Source organism: Gambusia affinis, linkage group LG17, assembly GCF_019740435.1.
Source record: "Gambusia affinis linkage group LG17, SWU_Gaff_1.0, whole genome shotgun sequence".
NCBI lineage: Eukaryota > Metazoa > Chordata > Actinopteri > Cyprinodontiformes > Poeciliidae > Gambusia > Gambusia affinis.
Window position 1 is genome coordinate 18,410,642 of NC_057884.1, and position 14,683 is coordinate 18,425,324.

At 38.2% G+C, this 14,683-nt stretch overlaps 1 protein-coding gene across 8 annotated transcripts in view; it reads left to right on the forward strand.

Moving 5' to 3' along the window:
- The window catches only part of cntfr (ciliary neurotrophic factor receptor), a 358,007-nt gene that overhangs the window by 124,875 nt on the left and 218,449 nt on the right, over positions 1-14,683 (forward strand). For 2 of the 8 annotated variants that reach the window (XM_044096396.1, XM_044096397.1), the window contains exon 1: positions 3,474-3,701. The exons of 4 other annotated variants lie outside the window; for them this stretch is intronic. The gene's annotated coding sequence lies outside the window, so the exon portion shown is untranslated. Of the gene's footprint in view, positions 1-3,409; positions 3,702-14,683 lie in introns of those variants that run through there. 2 more of the 8 variants (XM_044096390.1, XM_044096395.1) reach the window with 2 other exon arrangements.

Consider the following 14,683-nt stretch of genomic DNA (forward strand, 5'->3'; position numbering starts at 1 on the left):
GGCGTAGGAAGACATAATGCCATATATTATGCTGCAGCATACCTGAAACTAGACATTTGGCAATTTAGTCTGCACAATGTGATCGCCAGATGAGCTGGACTGCCACAGATTTCTTTAGAACTCTAGAAAAAATGTGTATATAATACCGCTGCAGCTCTAAAAGGTCATGTAATCTGCACATGAACATCACTGTTACATAATTTGTGCAATTTCAGATCAGATTTCAAAGCAATGACCAAAAAAAGCAACATTATTTAATATGAGACATTACTGCGGTTTCTGCACTAATGAACATTCACCGACCATGGCATGCCAGGTGCTGGAAACTGAAATAAAAAACTGATGACTTGACCCTACTAATCTGAATAATTTGACTATTTTGCTGGACAAGTAAACAGGACAAGCCTTAACGCTCCTAGGTATTGAAAAAAAAACCAAGTATAATAATTAGAGGTGAAAGATGAGTGTGTGAGGAAGCTACTGAATGAGAAGCTTTTATAATGAGTTGTGAGCTTAGAGTGGGAGTCTGTAAGCATGGTCTCTTTCAGAATATTAAATTATTCTATAATTCCACTAATTATCTGACCATTTAGAGGCACTTGTAGAACACTGAAATTTATTACCAAGATAATGAGATGATGATTAAATATGAAAATGAAAAAAGAAGACAGTGATGTGACAGGAAAAGTAACAAACAATGGGGCAGTTTGTGGTGTACCAGTACACCGCACCCCATATTTTGTGGCCAGTAATCCTCGATGAAGCCCTTCGAAATGTGCTTCCCAGCCTTGAGTCTTGTATTACCACCTTCTTTCTCTGCCCATTTCCTGTCTCATTACTGTCAATAATGGCCACTATTGCTTCAAATCATTGTCATGGACAATAAACCAGTTTGACATCACATTAGCTTTTGGACATGGTGCATTACCCCGCTGGAAGTACACATAAGAAGATGGAAATGATCAACAGCAAAAAATTCAAAAATTCAAAATAAAGCAATTATCATTACTATTAATTCTTTGATAATATTGAAATCTGCATCTGTTTTGAAAGTTCCTTTGTTAATTAGATTTATAAATAAGATTTGGCCTTTATTTGGTATTGGAAGTGGTTGTGATAATCACAGTGTATCCTGGTAATATTTATAAGAATGGGTTTGTAGCTTTTGGAAGATGTTTATTTCAGTCTAATATGCTGGAGCCGAGTAGTCCAGGAATTTTTTCTGAACATTACAGGAAAAATTTCTTAGGAGGTGGTCATGCATCCATTTCTTGGCACACAGTCTACATATTGTATGTGCTGCATTTTTTAGAAAGAATAATGAACCGTACTCATTGTTTCATTGCTTGTCCATTATGTACAAGGGAAGAAACAAAAATAGACCATCTGTATATTTTTCAGGTCACAGTTTCATGTGGGAACTTTATGGTATTGAGATTACATCAGTTGTGGCTTTTAAAAATTCAGTGTAATGTATGTTTCCCTTTTCTTGCAAGGTATAGGAGCTCTTATACAGCCATATTTCTTGGAGTAGAAGGGCAGCTTTAAAAGGTTTTCATTACTGAAAAGGTCAGTGCTTCCAGGTGTGATAGATTACCACAGCCAACACTGAAGAGTCTAAATCATAAGAAGGAAACAGCTTACAGATACAATATGCATAAAAATGTGCTTTTGATGGACTGGCCCTAATTGGGGTATAGTAGTTTGTGTTTTTATTTATCTTGTATTACCAGGAAGTCTCTTGTGATTAATATCCTTTTCAAGAGAGTAACCTGAACAAGAGGGCACACTATTACCAATTATAAATTACTAGATAAGTCTGAAAATTACATTAAAATACATGATCAAAGGGAAACCAATGAGTCAGTATGATATAAAAGGTCCAGCAGAGAAATAGCATTTGACCTGATTAGCTATTGAGGTCTTTGAAAGAGCTATAAACTCTCTGTTAGACAAACACTGAAGGAAACTGGAAATTTTGGTATAACCAAGATCTAGAATAGGAAGAGCAGAGTTCCCTTTGTTATAAAAGATAACATAACATTTTTCCATTTTGGATATTTTATTAACAGTATTTTCTTATATTTTGGGAGATATCTGTCTCATTTCAATCAAAAACCCAACTTGCTGGTTTATTTGAAGAATTTTAAATCAGCTAGATGTATTAAAGGTGCAATTGTATGTGCTTTCCAGCCACATAGTGTCATTTTAAGTGATTATTAAATTCAGGACATAGAAAAATGCTGCATATTCCAAATATGACTTAAGATAAATATGATTTTGTAATTAAAGAAGTTTATTTTGTCAATCACAGTTTTACTTTTTTATTCTTACTAATTTATTTCAGAATTTATTATTATTATTTATTTTTTTTTAGAATTTATTTGTTTCATAAATGTGCTTTATTTTGTTACACTTATTTTGTAAAACTACTTTAGGTATTTCTGAGAATTTTTTTCTTTACCTCCGTTTTAATTGCAGGTTCTTTTTAATTCATATTCTTTTTTCAAAGGACAAGGCAGAGGTTTCTCTGTGGTGCAGGTCTGGTCAATGTGCAGTTATTATTGGAGTAAGTTCACATCTGTCCTCCTACCTTAAAGTCCTCCTACTGTAAAGACCAGTCATACCAAAGTGTTTCTTGTTCCGAGTTCTGTTTGGTTATTCTAGCTTCATGTCATGAATCATCTGGAGTTCATGAAGTCGGGATGACCTCAGAACATATGAAGTCAGAAAGCAGAACATATGGAGGACACTGGAGTCCTCTGAGATGATACTACTATTGATGCTAAGCATCTGATTCTACTTGGTCCGGTGTCATACCAAGGTATTTTTCCCCAACATAATTTGTTTCCTTTGTGGCGACATGACAAGCATTGTTTTCATTAATAAGCACAAAAGTTAAGTTTTGTTCGTACACTTTTATTTTGAAATTTGAGTCTACAAAAATAAATCTTATCACAAATTTCAGGATAAAAAATAAGTACAGCTATTTCTGACAAAATAAGCTCCCCAGTATGCATGTGCATTTATTAGTGACATTTATATATTAATAAGAGTATTGATTTAATTTTGAATGAAACAGTTCGTGATTGTATCTAAAGGGAATTTCCTTACCAGCCAAATCCTGCATCACTCAAACCAATATCGCGACATCTTCTGTTTGTTTTTGACAAACAAACTTTGTTTTGAAGTTGTTGCATATCTGGCAAGATTATTCCAACTTTTAACATTTTTTTCTGATTCCCGATAGTATGCAGGGTAAATTTGTTTGTGTGTGTCTGTTTGTGAGAGCTTCTCTCTCTCTCCAATACCCCGAGCCGTGGCTAGGGGGTGCAATGTGGACATGGTGTGTGTACGTTTGACAGAGAGAGAGAAGGGGGAGATAGAGCGAGTGTGTGTGTGTCTCCGTAATGTATTCCTGCCTGTGGCTGGGCTGGTCACATGGGGAGAGCAGGCTGTTTAAAACAGCCTCAGCTCTCTCAGTCAGAGCAGTGCAAGGCATAGAGACAGACACTCACGCTCTCTCTGCCTTCCTCCACGCACACACTGACACATGCTCATGCACGCAGAAGGCAACTTCCCTCTATCGGACTGACACTACACACTCGCCAGGATAGCACACTCCCATTCCCCACTGAAGAAGAGGATAAGGAGTGACAGATCAGGAAAAAAGAAAATACAGAAAAAGCTAAAGATTCCCAGTGAGTAGCTGATTTCAATTGTCATCTCTTATGTTTGCATTTTTTTTGGGGGGGGGAGACTTTGCTCCACTTCAGCGCTCTTTGGCCGAGATCCTGACAGAGACTCTGAGGGGAGAAAGTGAGTTTGATTGATGGAAGTGTGCAGAGACATACAAGGAAGATGAAAGAAGGGTGACAGAAGTGAAAAGAGATGTGGAGCTAGTGCAACCATGGACTACCTCTTCATCACTCTCTCCTTCTGTCTGTGGGATCTAATGATGTTAATTAGCAGTGTGCGCTTGGAATGACAGGAATGTCTTTGCACAGAGCTGGAGTAGAGTCGGCTTTGGACTCTTACTCTCTGTGTGTGTGTTTTGTCTTTTGCATTCAGACTCGTACTCTGTCAGAATGATATTTTGAGCAAATTTCCTGAAACCCATTGATATCCATTTGGAAGTGGATAGACTGGCCAATGCACTTTGGCGATAAGAGGGATGAGCATCTATGTGACTCTCTATTCATATGTCCCACTGTGTCCTTCACATTCTTCTTTTCTTTCTTCCCCCCCTCAGTTTTATTTGTCTTTGTGTTGTTTTTGCTCCTGTCACTTATGTTTTTCTGACATGCTGTCCAATTTCTCACTCTCCTCCCCTGTATCTGGCATTGCGTTAACTTTATCTGCTTTTCTCCAGCCACCTTCTGCTTATCTGTGTTGCCCAAGCTGTGAGTTGTATTTTTGTCGCCCAACCCACTCCTGTATGCTGATATAGCTGGTATAGATTCTTCAGTTACGCTGAAAAGGAGAAGATCGCAGAGTTGCGAGGAGGGCAGAATGGGTAGGGAGAGAGGGGGAGAAGAAAGAGAGGAATGACAGAGAAAGTGGAAAGAGGGGGGAACGCTAGGGAGGGGGGCATTGAAAAGGCTGACACTGGCTTGGACAATTAGCCCAGGGAGTCTGTCCTGGGGTGCTATTCTGAGAGGAGCTTTGGCCCCAGGGCTCTGGGCGTTGGGTCACGGGATGCCTTGACCCTTCCAGTCGACAGCTAGGCATGGGAGCCATTATCACAGCCTGATTGATTAGCAGTGAGCGGAAATCCCTTTTCTCCTCAGTCCTTGGGTGAAAAAGACAAAGTTTTTGTCCTTTTACTGCTGCAGGTTTAGTATCTGTCTGTTTCATTACTGAAACCTCTCAAAAATGTTTTTTTTTTCTTTGTTACCTGTTGATTTACTCTTTATACAATCCTGAAAGCAGAGCTGCAGAGCAATTTGAATCATAACTTAAATGTATGAAACATTACAATCTCAAAGCACAACGTAGATGCAAAATTCATATGAACGTGCACTGATTTTTATATACGTGATACAGGTCTTAATGACTAAGAAACTAAGGCTCACAGAGTGTTGTGGAGACCTTGCAATCCTGGAAAAGAAAGCAAACAATGTGAGGAAAAAAGCTATACAAAATTCAAACATTAGACCACAATGACATGTTTTCTAAATTTTCAGTAACTGTTGCATTTTATTTTTATTTTTTTTCATTAGTCATGTCAGATAAGCTGTCATGACAGTTTCTAATATTCAGCAATCTCATCTGAGGCTGTATTCACATTAGACGCTTTCGTTGGCCTCAGAGTTTCGAGTTGTGCACCTGCAGTAATTTGTTGGTGGTGCATTCAAAGGATACCTGGAGGTGATGGAAGTGAGGGAGAAAAAAACAAAGGCTTGAGGCAACATTGCAGGAATCAATTGATGTTAAAAAGAAAAAAACAATCTACTAAAACGTGATGAAAGTAGAACGGTGTCAGAATTGTGGGACATGTCCTTAATGTACAGAGTTGTGCTTCTCTTTTCTTGTGCACAAGTTTTTATCTCGTTGGTGAAATTTCCCTCTAATTCCAGCCACTTTTGCTTTCCTCTAAACATGTAACCCCCCTCCACTCCTCCTTCCCGACTATGCTTCCTCAGACTGGGGGTTTGGTGGGGTGTTTAGCCCAGCTCACGGCTGATCAAAGCAGTATGTGTCAGACTGGGCTTAGCCTCGGTGCTCCTAATGGAGCACCGTTTTCATGCCTAGTTGGTGGTGGAGTGGGAGGGATTGATAGGAGGGATGAGGGGACGGGGGAAAGAAGAGGAGGAGGGTGTGCAAGTAGAAAGACTGACAGAAAGAGTCTGTGGATGGGAGGGGTGGCCAGACGGAAAGACAGGCTGAGAAAAGGGGGACATCTCGGAGTGACACAGGCAAGAAGATTATAGAGGATAGGCAGATTGATTGTTTGAATAAAAAAGTCAAATGCACAGAGAAGTAGATACAAGAAGACAAGCGTTCAGGCTGACAATTCGAATATGACCAGTAAGACAAGTAATGTATGTTTCTAGTATGCCCATATTCCTGGGCATGCAGTTCAGAGCAGCTCCTGTAGAGTGTTGGTTTGGAAAAAACACTGAAAGGGAAGGGGCAGGTGTGCGTATGCGTGAGTGTGTGTGTGCATGTGTGAGAAACACAGACTACAGAAAAGGAGAGCAGTGCTTGTGAGTGTATGTTGGGCATCTGTGTGCCCATATGCCTGTATACCAAGCAGCACACAGAGATGCCTGTAAACTGCATATTGATTTTTCAGGCTGCTAAAAGCAGTCTAGACGTTTGAGCATTGATCCTGAAATTGGATGTTTTATTTCTTTTTATTGAAACAGTTTCAGTTACTCCTTATTAGCAAAGGAGGAAGGGGAAAATGTCAGAGCAAAGATAATGGCAGCTATTGTAGCTTAACAGATGATTGGGAACTAATTTTCATGAACATTTAATGAGGGGTGGGCTTGATTAAAAATGTGTAATACTTCTAAACTTCTCTATTTTTGCCTGTCAGATTTTCTCCTCGTTGTTTGAGTACATCTGTGTCAGAGTGGGCACAGTACATGTCTTGCATTGAAAAAAATGTGGGTTTAGCATATCTTAAACCCCACATATGATATTTTTTGGTTTTAAATTTGAACAAAACAGTTTTTGAGAGATTTGCTCGTTATCAGAAATTTAAAACCAAATTCTTCTGTTTAATTCAATTGTTTTTTCAGTTTTACGCATTTTCAAATTCATTTTACATTTATCAGCTCTTTTCTTTAAAGTTCAGTCAACGTTCAGTTAGATTTATGCTGAAAACACCATCTTGGCACATTGTTTTTTTTTCAAACCTTGTTATGCATTGCCTTCCAACTGCATCTAAGGTGTGAAAATATGAAAATATATTTTCGATGAGCGCATTTGTGTGAACATGCACACAGAACAGAGAAATGTTGCAAGCCTCTGTGGAAACAAATGCAGGTGAGGGCTTTAGATGCAGAAAGCCTCCAAACAGTGAGACATTAAAAAACCAACGTTCCTCTCTGGTGAGATGCAGCTCCCACGCTTTCTCTGTCTTATTCTTTGTGTCTCTCGATAGAAAATGCCACTTGTTGTGTGCTTTTATCTAACTGTACCTGAAGGTGTAAAAACATGACACGATTTGTTGAAATCTGGCCCCAATTAAGCCGCCTTACATAAATTTCCAAGATATGGATTTTACAACCATTTTCTCTCTACTCAGTTGGCTGTGAAATGTGGCTTAGAGGGAAACTTTGTAATTATTTTAGTTATCTGTGGGAACCCTACTTGGTTTCTTTGTCCCCTTTAATATGGGGAGGGCAAATAGATATTCAACATCCCCCTTCTGTCTTTACTTATTGTTTAATATATAACTGCTAATATAGTCAAAGCGGTGAAAAGTTTCTAATCTTTTTTTTTTTTCACTTATCTGTCCAGTATTGTGTATGTATCTTCCCTTCACCTTCTAGAAGCAGCATTTTTACGTGTCTTGTTGGGAAACTTACATTGCCACTCGTGTGAGTATTCAATTGAATATTTCTTTCTTTACACAGAACTTCATTCACCTCTTTGGAGTTCTTGCTGCAGGAGATCCATTGGTTTGACTGCTCTCAGTTTCAGAATATAGCAAATAAGGAATGGATGGAGGAACAAATAGAGAAAAAAATATGCAACTCTAAGACCGTCCTAAGACAAGCACTTGACCTGGTATACACATATACCAGACAAACTAGAGAACCATTCAACACTTTACTTGCACGTGAGAGACCTGTGCTCAGATATATTTGCATTCTGTCATGAAATTGAGCTCCATTAAGTATATAAAATACCTTCTTTGGCCACATGCAAATATGGAGTACAAATACATCATTAGGAAAACATATTTGTTAAAACTGCCTCAAGGCAATGGTGAAAATCCAGATTTGTATGCATGGAGTATAGAAATGTTATGGGAGAAAGTCATTAGCATTCTGGGAAGAGTGGATGCGTGAATTGTTGTGCTTCTTGTAGCTGACCGCCACTGGGACTGCATTGTAAGTTGGCCAACTATAGAGTGAAGAGATTTACACACAAGACATGAAAAGCATTCATTGCCAACGTCTTTCTTCTTATGACCATCATTTACTTGCAAAGGCATTCATGTAATCAAGTTTAAGTTCAAACTTCTTTTGATATTACAGTGCTCATTATTTCTTATTCTATACACACTTAAAGTGGGCTGTGATCAAAGACAAATCAATGTAGACAGAAAATTTGATAAAACAGACTTGCTTAACACAAGTTGTTCTGGCCTTTTAATCCTATCTCAAAATCAATTTCCTATAGAAAATTTTGGACCTTTCAGCATTAGGTTTGAAAAGGTTTTTTTTTTGTAGTTGTTTTTTAAACATGCTTTAAAATTATGTCAAAGCATGAAAATGGAACAAAAAAGAAAGGCAATAACATTTGTTTTCAGAATGCCAGTGTCCTGTTTCCAAGCACAATGTGGCAAATGAGGAAAGTGAGTTAGAGTGGCACTTTCGCCTTGGAATTGAGAGTGAGGCTGATAATTTAAGAAGTGTGACAAGGAGAGGTCAGCTGTGGATAACATCAGACTATGGTCACTACTTGAGGATAATAGGAGGTCAGGCAAAGGAGAGAAAATAAGATTTATACCAGGAAAAAAGGCTCACACTCTGGCAGACTTGAAGAATACCAGAAACAATGAATACCAAAGAAGTTAATTCAGGCAGCTAAAGGAAGGTGGGTAACAACATACCGTAAGTTGTTCTTTTTAAGAGATGGATTTAAGGACTTAGAATGACAACTTGAGAATAAGAAAAAGAAACAAAGGGCTGTTTTCAGAGAAAAACATTGAGAAAAGAATGAAAACAAGATGTAGGAGTATTATCCATGTAATTTAACATGGCTGTAGTGGAACCAACAAGGGGTGGGGCCAAAAGGGCGGGGCTAAAAGGGCAGCAGCATTTAGAGGACTGGACCGGCTCAGGTTTGACTAAGAGCATTTCCACAGAGATTTAAACTCTGTACAGATACAGACAGCCTGTATTTTCTCTATCTGACAATATAACAGATTAAATCATTTTTTGTTTTATGTCAGCTGGGATTTCAAAAAACATTTATTAGCTAATTAGCAGAGTCCTCAGGCTCAGAAGTGTACACATATTTCCTTCAAATTTGGTAACATTAGTCTTAAACTGTAGCCTTCCACACGTTTCTCACAATTCTTTACTTGAATTTAGGATTATGCCTATCTCCAAATTTGATGTAAGTAAGTTGGGTTTGTTGGCCTCCTGGCTCACACAAACCCGTTCAGCTCTGCTCACAAATTTGCCATGGGACTGAGATCAAACTTTACTGATGCCCAGTCAAAAACACCATAACATGATGTTGATATTCATGTACATCACAGCTGGTGTGGTGTCCTCAAACTTGTAAGCTTCCCCATATTTTTTTGTTTATTTGTTGTTGTTTTTTGTTTGTTTTGTATATATATATATATATATATATATATATATATATTTAAATGGTGAGGGCGAACCAACCAGACATAGTCGTGGTGGATAAACAACAGAGGAAAGCCGTTGTGGTGGATGTGGCAATACCAAGTGACTGCAACATCAGGAAAAAGGAGCATGAAAAACTAGAGAAATACCAGGGCCTAAGGGAGGAACTGGAGAGGGCCTGGAAGGTGAAGACCACAGTGGTGCCTGTGGTCATCGGGACCCTCGGGGCAGTCACCCCCAAACTGGAACAGTGGCTACAACAGATCCCAGGAACAACATCAGACATCTCAGTCCAGAAATGTGCAGTCCTAGGCACAGCCAAGATACTGCGCAGAACCCTCAAGCTCCCAGGCCTCTGGTAGAGGACCCGAGCTAAGAGGAAGAAGAATCACCACCAGGTGGGTGAGAGGATTTTTTTTTTTTTTTATATATATATATATATATATATATATATATATATATATATATATATATATATATATATATATATATATATATATATATATATAAGACTTTTTGAAAGAGTGCCTTCCAGCCCCTGGTAGAGAACAAAGAAATATTAGGAAATTGAGTTAGAAACTGAGAGGTTCAGAAATACCATAGATGAGACTGTGACAATTATAATATCGACCAGGGGTAAGGTTGGGTAGAAATGAGAATAAGGTAACACTCATGAGTCTAATCCCTTTGAGGCCACTTGTGTGATTGAGGTCATGGTAGAAAAAAATAGTGCAAAGATTAGAGGAAATAAAAGGGGACAGGTTGAATGGATTCACACTTTAGGTACTTTTTGCAGGCAAGACAAAGATCATTGCACATGGGACAAATAAAAGTGTAGTTGGAAAATAATCTTAGTGAACAGGTGAGGAGAGGCAGTTAACCTGTGTCCCTGATCGTTCTAAAACAAAGCAACGTAAACAAATCTGGTGCTTCAGAGAGACAGTGTTTCAGTATTTATTTTCTGCTGAAACATTAGTTCTTATTTGTTGTTGTAATGTTTGCTTCTCACCAGCCCTGTGCACAGAAAGTGTTCACCAGTCTTTTAGTGAGGCACATTATTAATAATGTACCATTTTCCGTTACCTGTAAAGTTCCTGACATATTTATCAATCTCAGCATGGAGTCCCTAGTTATAGAGACCAAATAATTCATTCCTAGCTTAAGAATATTTTTCCTGATATATTTATTTATCTTAGTTATGAAATATGTATGGCTTGTTGAAAGGCTGGTTCTGCCTCTGGCAGTGCTGTCTGCACATGTGATGTGTCTGTCCATGCATTTTTATGTTGAGTGTCTTTGTCCACTCTAATGAAGCTGCATTCTGTAAAGTGTGTTATTGTTTATGCCCATTTTTGTCCACACCTGTCCAAGTATATGATTTCCATTGTCTGGATTGCTTTTTTTCATGACTGTGCAAGTGGAAGGGTGAGTGCCTCTGTGCTGGGAGCTTTTAATCTATAAAAGCCTGATGTCTAAACCCTAATCAATGTCACCCTTTCTATTTCCATTAATGTACACGTGGAAAGCGGTAAATAAAGCATGACAGATGGAGCTCAATAGTCACCACATATTATCCAAGAATCCTGAAGCTTCTCTTAATTACCTTCCAAGGAAGAAAGACAAATGTGCATTGATATATTTGGTTTAAATTGTCCATGTTGAAAAACTTTTACTTATTTTATTTTATTTTTTTTTTCTGTGAAACCAAATATCTTTATACTCCAAGAAGGAATCAGGAACAAAAAAAACGTTTTACTAGTAAGTACCTACATGAAATCAAAAATATTGTTTTATTCTTCTAGGGATTTGTTGTCTTATAACCATAGTCACTTAATATGGCATACCAACACCCCATTCAACCCCAGTAATAAATTATCTGCCGTCTTTTTCAAGAATGCAAGATAAAATGTAGCCTTAAATAAATAGCAGTCCAGTTTTACCATTCTTTGCAAGGCTGTTTGTTGCTTCAACAACAGCTGAACCATAAAACAATTAATATGTTTGGGATGGGTTGTCAGTGCATCCACAAACCAAATAATCTGTTGAATATTAACTTAAAAGCTCTAACTTCAAAGATACATCACACTTATCCAAGAATTGTGATGGATATTAGTTAGCATCATAGAAAATATTCCACTCCTTTTTCAATGGATTTTCTTTTATATTGAAGCAAAACAATGCATGCAAAACTGCTTTGTTACATATCTGGATAAATAGTGGCTCCTTTGTGCTAATGAAATTATTAAAAGAATGTAGTTTAACTAAAAAAAACAATGCATGACCTGCCTGACATGTCTTCACAAATAATAATGTTTGTGCTTGACAAGAACGTGTGAATCTGCCTCTTTATAAATATTTCTATTTAAAAGCCTCATGTCATTTCCCTCTCTCCCTCTTCCACCTCTTTAAATGTTCTGCTCCATGCTCGCTGTATTGTATTTCATATTACCCTTTACACTGTTTAAGTCCTGATATATTGACTTTAGCTTTAAGTTGCAGGGAGATAAGTCCGTCTACTATACAGCTGTGACTTTGCTTTCCTTTTTAAGGATAATTTACACCAAATGACTGCTGCACCACTAGAAGCTATGGTTGCTCTTACGTTTCTTTTCCTAATATAAACCTTCTGAACTGCCAGTATTTGCCTCTTCTTAGAGCCCACTTCCTCCTTCTTTACTTATGTCTGCTTATGTATATGTCTCAGTCTTGATTAATTTGGTATCTCCTACACAAGTAGGAGATTTGCCTAAGCCTGGACCTGCTTTTGGAGTTCCTTTTATTAGTGGTGTCTGGACAAACCCACTTATAGGCAGCCCACACCCACCTAGCACACAAGCTTTTATTTAACTGCGTTCACCCAACAGTATTTTCTCTGAAGGACCATACGTGTGTGTTTTTCCACGCCACTGCGGTAGTTTATTAGCAATGTCTACTTTGATAGTTAGTGTGCACGCTTGATTATGGCTGAAAGGGAGTGGGCCGGGTGCTCGGCTGGAGAGGAAGTCTGCCTAATGATATTAACAACATCCTTTATTGGGCAGCCACTGCAGGCGGAGGAAAGGAAAGTAGTAAAGGAGCAGGGACAGAAGCTTGAATGGAGGAACAGGAAAAGTGGGGAGATGGAAAATTTAAAAGATAAAAAATATTGTATATCATGGAGGTACTTTACAAAAGAGTAGGGTTTTATTGTGGTGACTTTGAAATTTTGTGAGGGAAAAATAACCCAAAATTCGGTTTTGAATTGGTTACAAATAGTCTCTGCCCAGCTGAGTTTTTCCTCATACCCCATATTCTTATCATCTAAAAAACTCAATACATGTACTTATTGCTGCTGAGTTTGCTTTTTTATTTATGGGGTTCCAGATGATAATAAATTGTTTGAAACAGCTAGGCATTTATTTAATAAAACAAACCATATATACCATATAGGGCTGCACAGTGGCGCAGTTGGTAGAGCTGTTGCCTTGCAACAAGAAGGTCCTGGGATCGATTCCCGGCCCGGGGTCTTTCTGCATGGAGTTTGCATGTTCTCCCTGTGCATGGTGGGTTCTCTCCGGGTTCTCCGGCTTCCTCCCACAGTCCAAAAACATGACTGTCAGGTTAATTGGTCTCTCTAAATTCTCCCTAGGTGTGAGTGTGTGTGCGCATGGTTGTTTGTCTTGTATGTCTTTGTGTTGCCCTGCGGCAGACTGGCGACCTGTCCAGGGTGTACCCCGCCTCTCGCCCGGAACGCAGCTGGAGATAGGCACCAGCAACCCTCCCGACCCCATTAGGGAAGAAGGGTGTAAGAAAATGGATGGATGGATGGATATACCATATATATATATATATTATAATTACTGTTTCCACAGTAATTATAATAAATGTATGTTTCCACAGTGTTATCTAAGAAGAAATTTCCACCATTTTTACCAATGTTGTCATCAACCACAGTGTCTGTCACACTGTTATGAATCAGCTATGTTTCAATAGCTTACATGATTATAGAAAAATAAAGCTGTAGCATTGCCACTATTTTTAATACAGCAGCTGATTACAAGTTAAGACATACTCCCACCGACAATTGTGACATCTGAAAATTTCACCAAGTGTGAAATTAAATTTACAAATAGCACAACAATAATCGTATAACGATGTTACTTAATCATGTGCTTTGTAATGCAGACACTTTGTCTGCATGGATGAAGATTCCATTTCACTGCAGCCTTAACGGAAGTATTTTCTGGTTAAATAAGCTGCTGACCACTTAGATTAATATATATCCATTATAGAAAAAGAGAGGGAGAGTTCTTAGCAATAGAAGCTGTTTTACCTTTCATTTCAACATGAATGCAATGCATTTAGCAGGGAGTGCATCATAAATGACATGCATGTTTGATAAATGTGATAGGATGTGTAATGTTTCACATAATGGACTTTATTTCTTGACATTTAGACCCGCATTAAATGCATTTTAGATGCATCAGCATACATGCCAAGATTTAAAAAAAATAGTATGGCATAGGCTTTGTGCTGCAAAGAGGTTTTATACTCTGATAGTATCATCTACTCATTTTGAATGAATCATTGGGAGAATGGCTGATCAGCTAAAAAAAATTGCCAATTTTCTCTTAGCTTCTAGCTACCAAGGGGGAAGAGAGCCATGGTAAGTAAAAGCTTAATAGGCTTCATTATTTCATTTGGCAATTCAATCTGATCAATACAAGAGAATTTTAGCAATAGAGAACAGACATGACTGAAAACTAAAGCATTTGCAAAGATGAAGCTGAAAATATCCACCTTACAATAACTAGGTCCAAGATGCTGATATGTATATTTACATTGAAGGCCTTGTACAGGTTGTGGGAATGGTGTACAAATGTACTGAGCATGTGCTAAATGTTTACCAGTAAAAGTGGGAGATATAACTGAGATTAATGGAGGATGACAGGATTATATGGGTGGTACTCCTCAGTGCTACAGTAGATACAAGGACCACCTTAGAGATCTCTGCCCAGATGAGTGCATATTGCCCATATTAAAAATTGCAATTGACAAAAGATCAGTATGTTGCCTATCATACTTCATATGATACATAACTTTATACTGCCTTCAAGGGCAAGACCCTTGACGGAACTTGCCCAGTTTTGTCAAGGTCAATT